Raw genomic sequence first — 10,646 nt, forward strand, 5'->3', positions numbered from 1 at the left:
CCCTTCCACCATTTGTTCTTCACAACACAGGTCCTCCTTTGGATCTCTGCCCTGGCTTGTTGGAGATTCAAGTTCTTTTGCTTGGAGTTGGTGTTGTTTTGCCAAGCACAACAGGCCTTGCACTGTTCAGGGATCCAGATTTTCCATTTCCCATAGAAAAATGGAGAAAATCATAGATTTTCCTTTTTAGCAGAGAAATCTGCAGATTCCCTGCTTTTGCAAAGAGCTATTGCAGGCTGGCACAGCTCCAGCCTGCAAGAGCTGATTGCAGAAAGAGTGGCAAACCTCCAGCCCTGCCTAGAAGGGGAGGAAGAGAGGAAAGGCCAGGGCCTGAGCCTCTGAGGCTGCCAAGGCTGAGCTCAGGCTCAGACTTGCCCTTTGCCCCTGGAGCCTAGAGGTAAGTGGGACTTGGGGGCTATGGGGCAGGGCTGGGGAAGATGGTTGAGGGCCCCAGGTGACATACCACAGTCAGAAGCAGGGCCAGGGGGTGTGGGCAGGGGTACAGAGCCAGGGGGTGAGAGCAGGGGTGCCCCTCTGCAGGGGCTTTGTGGGCAAGCAATGCAGGGTGCAGTATGGTGGTGCCTGCCATGTGCAAGCTGTACACATACTGCCCCGCCGCCTGCCCAGGGGAGAGGAAGGAAGAGGCCGGCATGCAGCTGGCTGCACAGCTACATGGCCATCTTTGCAGAGGCAGTGAGGGATGACAGCTGCGGGTGCAAGGGGGCTCACATGTGGCGGCCACTGCCGCTTACCTGTAGGGATGTGCCAATGCTGCTGCCTACATAACCTCCCTACACTGCTGTGGAGCCGTGCCGAGCTCTGCAGCCAGCCGCAGGGTGGCAGCAGCAGTGTGGTGGTGACTGGGCAGCACACAACCATCCTCACCAGCATCCCACACCACGCAGTAGCCATGGCTGCCACCATACTGCTGCTGCCATCTGGCAGCCAGCCACACAGCTCTGAGCATGGCTCCGTGGCAGCAGTGGGAGTTTTTGTATGCAGCAGCCATCACCACTGGTATGGGCCGACTCACAGGCAAACAGCAGCAGCCGCTGTATGCCAGCGGTGATGGCTGCTGCATACAAAACCTCCCACTGCTGCCACGGAGCCATGCCTGGAGCTGTATGGCTGGCCACAGGGCAGCAGCAGCAGTGTGGTGGCGGTTGTGGCCACTGCGTGGCGTGGGCGGTGGTGGGGATGGCTGTGTGCCACTACGTGGGGGGGCCTTTAATTTTTATTACAGATATTGTGTTTTTAATCAGAGAATTAGAACACTTTTAGCAGAGAAAACCAGGATCCCTACTTAAGATCGATTAATTCTTGGATCTCCCAGTCATTCTCATCAAGCCATTCTTGATGTTTCCTAATAAGAGGCACTGATTAATTCTGATCAGAAACTCATTGAGTTGGTTTAAGAGTCCATTTTTAAGGGCAAAACCAACTCCATGAAGTCTGTGTTCTCCTTCCTGTTTACCCTTCCAGAAGAAGGTATAGCTACCTCCATGTTCTTTGAGCTGCCCATCTCCTGCTCACCAAGTCTTGCTCAATGCAACTACATCAATGTTGTGTCGCCTGAGTTTTCAGGCCATAATTGAAGTGTGGTGCTCGGAGCATTCACTATTAGAGTTGTCCATGAGGGTGCTGATGTTCCAGGTCCCAAGAATGATTGTGTGTCTTTGCTGGTATTTTCGACTGCATAAAGGTGATCCCACTGGATAGGGTTACCCAGGCAGGAAGAAATACTGTATTAGACAAGCTACGTTTAGGGCACATTTTTTAGCTCCTTTCCCATGTAGGGTGAGCAGCGGTTCCTGAAGAGGGCTACTCAGTCACAGTTACAGCTGCCAAATCACACTCCTGTCTTGTCCAAGTGCTAGATGACCTTCTTGTAACTGCTGCCTTTCTGCTGGTTCATGACTAGGAGCTTCCAGGCCTTACAATCCTGCTCCTGTCACTATTAGTTGGTCACCAAAAGGCTTGAGGAATGATCTGGAAAAGCTGTTTTCATGAAAGATGCCTGTACATGACTTGTTTTATCATGGGGAAGCTGCTGCACATCAGCTTCCACACAGCTCTTGACAGAACAGGACCTTGATCCAATGGCAAGGAGACCACAACAACCAGGGTTCTCATTCTGCAGCAGCCTTCCTCTGCCTTTGCAGCCATTGAGATTCTAACATCTTCTTTTGTCTACTCTGCCATTGAGGTCTTACAGACCCATGGCTGAGGGCTGGGCAGTTTTATTATAGCAAAGACAGGTACGCATCATGTCACAGCATCATCACAGGATATGTGTGACTTTTCAGGAGGGAGACAACTGTCATCTGCTGCTGTCACCACATCCAAGTGGTGCTGCCATTGCTTGGCCCATAACTGCTTATTCATAAGCTACATCTGATTATTTTACAGCTACCCTGAAGGTCATTCCACTACCTGCTACATGTGGACATGCTTGGTAGCAGTACAGCTCTGCCACACAGTCAGAGGGGCACAGTATAAAGTATATCTGCATGGTAGAGCCTGCACTCCAGGAGGCCTATCTGTGAGCACCCTGGGAGAGAACCACCTCCAACTTGTCTGCCACGTCTTTGGTGTTAAGAAGAAAGAGGAGGGTTCAGTGCAGCTATTACGGGTTCCATCCCTTCCTCAGGGTTACTTATGGAGTGACAGACCAATTACTTGAGGCTCCACTTCCCCTACACCTATTCACACACCAGACACGGTGTCACCAAGAATGCACTCGTCACCCCGTCAAAGCCACTGGACTCCTTCGAAGATATTAGTGCCGGAACTGCACTGATGAAATCTTGTTCTTCGTCTCCTGTGAGGTGATGGTAGACTATGCTGCTCTTGTCTAGATATCCAAACCCTGAGTATCATAGGTGATACTGTTGAGACAAAAGAAACAACATAAACAATAATATACTTCAAAAGTAGAAACGTGAAATCCCTTGCTTCCCGGATCCTCCCTAGAGGTCTCTAAGAGGTCCCAAAATATCCTGAGCCCAGATCCTTCTCTAGGTCTGGGGTGCCCGATTCTCCTGGTCCTCCAGCATGTCCCAGTCAACATCTCAAAAATGCAAAGGAAACGGGGCCTTCAAGTTCAAAACTGCTTGTGGTGAGACAGGGAGCTGTGTTTGGGCAGGCACTGCTCAGGCACAGTGAGGCATGGGATGGAGCTTTTATCACCCTGTCTGAAGAGTGCAGGGAGCATGGATCCCACCACTGCGCACACCTCTGGGGGGAGGCATGGAGGAAGTGCCCCTCAGATGTGTGCACCCTGTACACACAGGCTGTCAAGTGGGCTGGGGCTGGCTACACCAACCTCTTCCTTCTGGGGGGGCTGGGCTGAGGCTGTGCTTGGGTGCATGGCAGCAGCACTGCAAGGAGGGGCTGTAGGGGGAGCTACAGACACCCCAAAATTCACTGTAGCCCTGCCTCCCAGTGATGCCACCTGCCCCAAGTCCAGCCTCAGTCCAGAGCCCCAGCTGGGAAAAGCCCAGTGCCGCCCCTGGCCGCAGCCCACAGCGGCAGCCCATCTTCATCCCGCACACAGATCCAGGGGTGCACATACCCCCCATAGCTCCCTCAGGGGTGAATGCAGCAGCAGGATCCACCTCCCCTTCACCCCCTGGATGAAGCCCTCATGGCTCCATCCCGTGCCGCACCCTGCCTCTACTGCTCTTGCCCCAGTCCCTCTCCCTCCATCACCACAGCAGACTTGATCTTCCCCCCCCCATGCCGTTTCCCTCTCCCTGCCCCAACAGACCTACCAGCCGGCCACTGCTCTGCAAGCTGCCAGGCTTGCTGTGTGCATAATGCAGCTGCACATGCATGTGGCATTTATCAGAAACATTATTGGCCACACCGGGCAAAAAAAGCTTTTTGGGACCTGAATGGCAGAGAGCAGCACAGGCAGCCAGCTCCAACATGCGGTGCTTCCCCTAGTGATGCGCTAGTGTGGAAGCTGCATGTACACCACAGGGAGCCCCAAGCAATAGAGGTGCTGCCATCACATGCAGCACTGGCCAGAGCCATGCACAGCTGGGCAGCAGCACCTACATGAGGCACGAGCGCCCTGAGGGCCTGCGGTCAGCTGCTGCTGTCTGCAGCATAGGGGGCTGTATGGAGGGAGGCGGAGTTTGTGGATGTCACACACCTCCCACAATACACACCCACCCACCACAACCATATCTCACACCCCCACACAATATACAAAAGTAAGACTTTACTTTTGAGTTATTATGTAATCACCTCAATATACACTACACAAACACAAATCATGACAATAATATTTTTGTAATTAAATTAAAATATGTTATAGTAGTTGTTTGACTTTAGTATATGATCTGGTTTTCTTCTTGTTCCAAGATGGTAACCCCACAAAAAAGGAGTACTTCTGGGGGACAAGGAGAGGGACTTCCAGTGGCAAGATGGCAACCAAGGGGCGAGGCACCTGTCAAGAGACAGGGCTACCCTTGCTGTCCTCAACAGCTCACCAAAACTCATTGAGCAGCCCTCCAGTCAAAATAATTGCCTGCCACTGTGATAGTTCCTCTCTACTTAGCACTGGTTAGGCCTCATCTGGAGTACCATATGCAGTCCTGGGCTTCACATTTTAAAAGGGATATGGAAAAGTTAGAGAGGGTTCAGAGCTGGACTACAAACATAAAGGGCTTGGAAAGCAAGTCATGAGAAGCTGAAGAAGCTAGGCATGTTCAACTTGCATTAAAAGCATTTAAGAGGGGATATGATTGCTGCCATAAAGAATGGGGAAATCATCTTTTCCCTTTTGCTACAGAGAGGAGGATGTGGATCAATGGCTTGAAGTTGCAGCAAAGTAAGTTTAGACTGGATATCCAGAAAAAAATTATTTGCTGCTAGAATAGTGAGGCAGTGGAACAGACTTCCTAGGGAAGCTGTGGACTCTTCATCACTGGAAGTGTTCAAGAAGATGTTGGTCAGCCACTGATTGGGGATGATCTAGGAATAGCTATGCCTATGTTCTACTGTAGGGATTTCCCATGCTTCTAGGCTTTGCTGGTTGCCCCTGCTCAGTCCTTCCTTTTCCCTACATGTGTCAGGATGCTTTTAAGCCTTCCTCAAAGGCACTGAGTATTGGCTACAACCAAGGCTTGGGACTGTGACTGGTATATGCCAATGCTCCTGGTGGGACCAAAGCCAGAGGTTCCTGGCTAAAGGGTCTTGCCTTTGACTTAGGGTCAAACCATATTACAGTCAGGAAGGAGTTTTATCCCATGTTCAGATGGGCATGGACAATGAGGGGTTTTGCCTTCCCCTGTATACACAAAAATTTCATGTACACATTACAAAGATGTAGAATGTTTTAAGAGTATTGTATAATGTACCCCAAAAATAAGAAATCAAGTAATTGGGGACTATAATGTAGGATAAAAAATAGGAAAAAAAACCCCCACATACTTCCTTCTCCTAATTCATTGCTATATGCTATTTATTTAGAGCTCAGATTTACAAACAGATACTCAACATTGTCTTACTGTGAAGAGTTCCAATGAAATCAAGGGACTACCACATAGTTCCTGAACTCAGTAAATGGGTCCCAGCTTTGTAAGAACTGCCTAGTAAGAACCCATCATTAAATATCCATTAAAACATTATATAGGAGAAACACCTTTTATATAATAGTGTGTGTATGTGCGTGCATGTGTGTGTGTATGCACACACACGCACACTCTTACAAAACAATGTTTTCTCATATGACAAAATTTTTTTTTTTTTTGGACTATAAAAAGTCACAGCATATATGGGGATTATTGTAAAATACATGATTCTGAAACAGAAAGGCTTTCTGAGAAAATGGAATGCTACTAACAAGCTGCTCAGCAACTTGAATCAGACACACAAAGTCAGGCAGAGTAACTTCATTAAAGTGTACTGCATGATTTGGTACACTGTTTTCTAAAACAATAATTTATTTTAAAACAGCTTCATCTTTACTCCTTTGTGTCCACACAATCTAATTTGTACAGTATAAATGAGGGCTCTTCCTACAGTACAGCTTATGCTGTTACCAAAAAAGACAGCATTTCTTCTGAATCTTGGGGCTCTGAAATTTTCTTTGCTGAGTCATATCAGCTGACCAGTCACACAAAAATACATGTCTATTTGTAGCTTATCATGGAACTAATTAGTGCTCTTCCCTCCTCCACCAGCAGCTGAACCTAATATGGTTAGGTTATTGGGCAAAAAAATACCATGCATTCCTTTCCTATGGATTAAGTTATTGATTTTAAAATCATATGTACTATAGGTCTTCAAGGACAAAAATTACTGATGCACGTGCATTCCTTTATATACTCTACTTTACCCTACAAAGTATTGGAATCACATGTTCAGATGAGAGGTTTTCAGATTGAGAGAGGAACAAAAATGATGTTGTCTATTTTTTTTCCTGATACCCAGTAAGTATTCTCTAGTGTCATTTTCTTTTACCAATCCATTCCCACACCCTGCTCACTCCCCTCCCCCCCTTGCCTTCCCTCCCTTCCCCACACCCGAATTAACAATCAACAAGCCAGAGCCTTTGGGATAAAACCACAAGAAATTAGTTCTTCCCAGCATGCAAACTTGCCATTTTCCCTTGTATGTCTCCCATTTTATTTTACAAGTTAGTTAATATCAGTCATTATTCCTATTATTCCACACTTAGAAAAGTTCACAACCTAGAGAAAAACAAAATCAGAGAGCTATACTTCTTTTGCTTAAGACTGCAGTGGCCACAGTAAGATCTGACAAAGTAGCTGAAATATTCCTGTGCGGTTTGCTGAGACATGACACTTATCTGTGTCCTTAAAAGAATGAAGAGCTTCTAAAGGCTGCCTAGAATCAACTCAGACTGATTGCATATACTCACTACTGTCACATTCCACTATTAGTTTTTAAAATCAATTTTCTGTTAAGGATAGTTGCTCAGGAAGAAAGTTCTCTTATGGATAGGAGTATAAGATAATATATGCTAGAAACTGTTACAAGCATATCTAACAGAAAAGAACCTGCAATAGGATAGTCTGGAAGATAAACAATGACCAGAAATGAAAAGAGAAAACAGGATACAGAAGGATCAAGCAGCAGCAGAAGAAAAGAACATCAGAGACATAGTAAAGAAAGACAGCAGTATAATTACTCTAGCTGAAAAAGGTTGTTATGGTCTCAGATATTTCCTCAATCCTCAGCCTTCCATGAGGCTTATAAACATGAAAAAGCATTACCCTAAGGGTCATAGGATATAAAGGAATAACTTTTGCCAGGTGATAAAGAAAACTATTCTTCTGTAGTGCTGAAAATCCTAACTCTATGGTTGCCCCACAGCACTGGGTGCTTTTAAAAGCATCTGGCATTGCAGCACATGCATGTATATACATGGAAAAATGCACATCAGCTCTGAGAAAACGGTGGTGGTGCACTTTTGAACTAAAACATATGGAAGGTGTTTTAGTTCAAAACCACACTGCCACCACTTTCTCAGCACTGATGCACATTTCAACATTTGTACAAATGTATGCGCTGCAGCGCTGGGCATGTCAGCTCGCATGCTCCACAAACTTGATTAATTGACTCTGCTCCAACATGCTGGATCTCTGGTGCATCGGAGCAGGCAAATGTATGTGTATAAATGCCCTATATTCCCCTAGATTGTTGACTGTACTCACAAATTGTGAATGGAAAAAATGAATGGAAAATTCGGGCATTTTTTAATACTTTGAATAAATGAAATGTTATGGTAGCTCACTTACTAGAGCTGTGCAAAATTTCACCGGCCTTTTTATTTTGGCACTGTTTCGACTTGTTTCTAGCTCGAAACAGTGAAATCGAAATGAAACAAAGGGCTTGGAAACAGCCTCGGAACAAAACGAGTGCAGTTGAAATGTTTCAAAAGTTTTGAAACGTTTAGAGTTTCAAAGCTGAAGCTGAGCTTGTCTGCAGGGAAACAGAAAGTAAGGAGAGGGAGGAGGAAGCAGGGGGAAGGACAGTGGAGAAGTTGCTGAGAAGACTGGGGCTGAGGCTGTAGGGGAAGAGGAGACCTCATTGGGGCACACCAACGTGTTGTCTAGACGCCCCAGCACCAGTGAGGGCATGCCTTAACACACACACAGTCACACATCGTGAGTTTTGCTTGTCAGCAGTTTGAGGTGCAGTTTCCCAGAAACTCCTGCACCTATCTCTTAAAAAAGCTGGCAGGCTTCATGGCCTCAGAAGGAGCTACCATCCCTGCTGCTTTCATCCAAATCTGCCAAAAAATGATAAATTTACAGGCAGTTTCATGCTTCCCCATTATAGCCTATGGGCGAAACGTCGAAAGAGTGAAACACAGTTCTGACGAAACAAAACAAAACAGTGATTTTGAAATTAAATGAAACTCAAAACAAAACACTGAACCATTGACATGGCTAAATGGAAGCCGAAATGAAATGGTGCTGTTTTGCACACCCCTATCACTTACAGCTCCCTGAATCACCAAATTACCTTTAAGGAAGGTACTACTTCTTTTAAAATAATCTGTAATTATGTATCATCTCCTATCTGAGGTTTGTCAAAGTCTGAGCACTTCACAAGAATGCAGATAGTAAGTTAAGATAGCTTAATGTTGAACCCTACGAACATAGTGACCATTCCTGTGACACATCGTGGCCCCCTGATACAACCAGGGATGCCCAATTCTACAGGTTTGGAAGACCTTGGTGAGACTGGTAACAAATACATCCCAAATGTTTTGGATGTTTTGGAGGTGGGCTTGCAGGGAACAGAAACTCAGAAGAGGGAGGCAGGGGGGAGAAGGACAGCTCTGATATTGACGTCTGTAGCTAGATACTGTCCCCGTCCCCCATCACAGCCCCCCATTTAAAGTGCCAGGAAGCTGGGGCTGGGTGGGGGATAGGGCCAGGCAGAACAGCCATGGGGGCCTTTCCCATGGCTCCTCTGGCTGTGCCTGCCTCTGCCCAGGCAGGGGGAGCCACAGGAGAAGTCCCCATGGCTGTCCTGCCTAGTCCCATCCCCAACCTGTGCCCAGCCTCCTGGCACTTAAAAAATAAATAAATACAAATCCCTGCAGTCACCAGCCGCAGCAGTGACAATCAGGGCTTCTGGTGGCTCATGGCAGAGCCCCTCCATGCAGTGCAGGGCAGTGGGGATCCCCCCCCCACTTGGCACCCGCGCAGCAGCTGTCGCATTGCATGGGTGTAACATGGCTCAGCAAGGTGCTGCATACTGTCTGGGAGCTGGGGAGTTTGTCATTGTCTGAAGGGCTTGATTCATGGGCCTCAGAACACATCTGCCAGGATCTACTCCGTGAGTAGACAAACCCTATATCACATGCTAACCCCCAGTGATTACTTTTTCCAAGTGTGAATAGATGAGGACTGCTTAAGTTAATCACTGCCCCACTAAACAGTCTTGGTTAACAAGACATATCAAAATCATATGTATATGGGATACCACAATTCATGTAGACATAACAATGAGGCTAAATTCAGCTTGATGCTACCTACATATAAAGGCATGTCTGGAGCCCCCTCACCTTAGGACACTTTTAAAGTGCTCTGCAGCCATGCACTTCTGTAAGGGCATGGCTGTAGGGCACTTTCAAGGGGTCAACTGAACATCAAACACAACTTCTGCCTGCACCCTATGGCAGCAGCAGAAGAGCGATGGGGATAGTGGCAACCAAGAGCCACAAGTTAAGTCCCTGAAGCCAAAAGCACGCCATGGGCTGGTGGTTGAATAAATACCCCTGCTCCATCCACTCAGAGTATTAAGGCACCTTACTCTACTTTAGGTGCCAGACTCCCCTTCATTTCAACAAGATACCATCCTATCTTCCCAGTTCACCTAGAGTCACTCTTACTTTAAATCAGCTTAAAGAAAAATCAGTCCCAAAGTCTCATGACTGTAAATTTTTGGCTTTCATCAAAACATCACATAGCATCCTATAATGAATAACTTAAAAAATTTATACACTACTTCCTAATACCCATATCAGCCCTTCTGCTCAGGTAAGTAGAAGACTACTAATGTACCCTGAGCTCAGAAAGAAAATAGTCTCACAGGCATGGTTTCCATTCCTTAAACTCTGAACAACCCCATTTCTTAGAATCCTCATATAGACAGTAAATTGGAACTCAATAACAAAGAATGTTTTGGCCAATTATTTTCAGCCAGTACCCATCTGATTACTGTTATGCAGCCTGGAGAGCAACATCTAGTTGGTAACTCTGTAGCGAGGAGGGGGCATGGGGGAGGGAAGGTGTATGGGGGGGCAGATTGAGGCCCCCATGGTGAAAGAGGGAGTGGGGTTGGGACAGGGGCAGGAGCTGCCCAGCTGGGGTAGGGTGGGGCATGGGACGGAGCCACAGGCAGCTCATCCAGGGGTAGGGGGCAGCTCCTACAGCTGTGTGCACCCCTGGGAGAAGCATCGGGGGCATGTGACCCCTGGTTTTGTGCACAGGGTGAAGATGGGCTGCCCACCGCAGGCTCAGGGCTGGGGGCCAAGCCAGCCTCTTCCTGGTGGGGGTTGGGCTGGGGCTGTGCTCAGGGTGGAGCAGGTGGTGGTGGTGCTCAAGGGAAGCTGCAGCCACCCCAAAATTCACCATAGCACCCCTGTACCCACC

Source organism: Crocodylus porosus, unplaced genomic scaffold (assembly GCF_001723895.1).
Source record: "Crocodylus porosus isolate Cpor-Errol unplaced genomic scaffold, CroPor_comp1, whole genome shotgun sequence".
Lineage (NCBI taxonomy): Eukaryota > Metazoa > Chordata > Crocodylia > Crocodylidae > Crocodylus > Crocodylus porosus.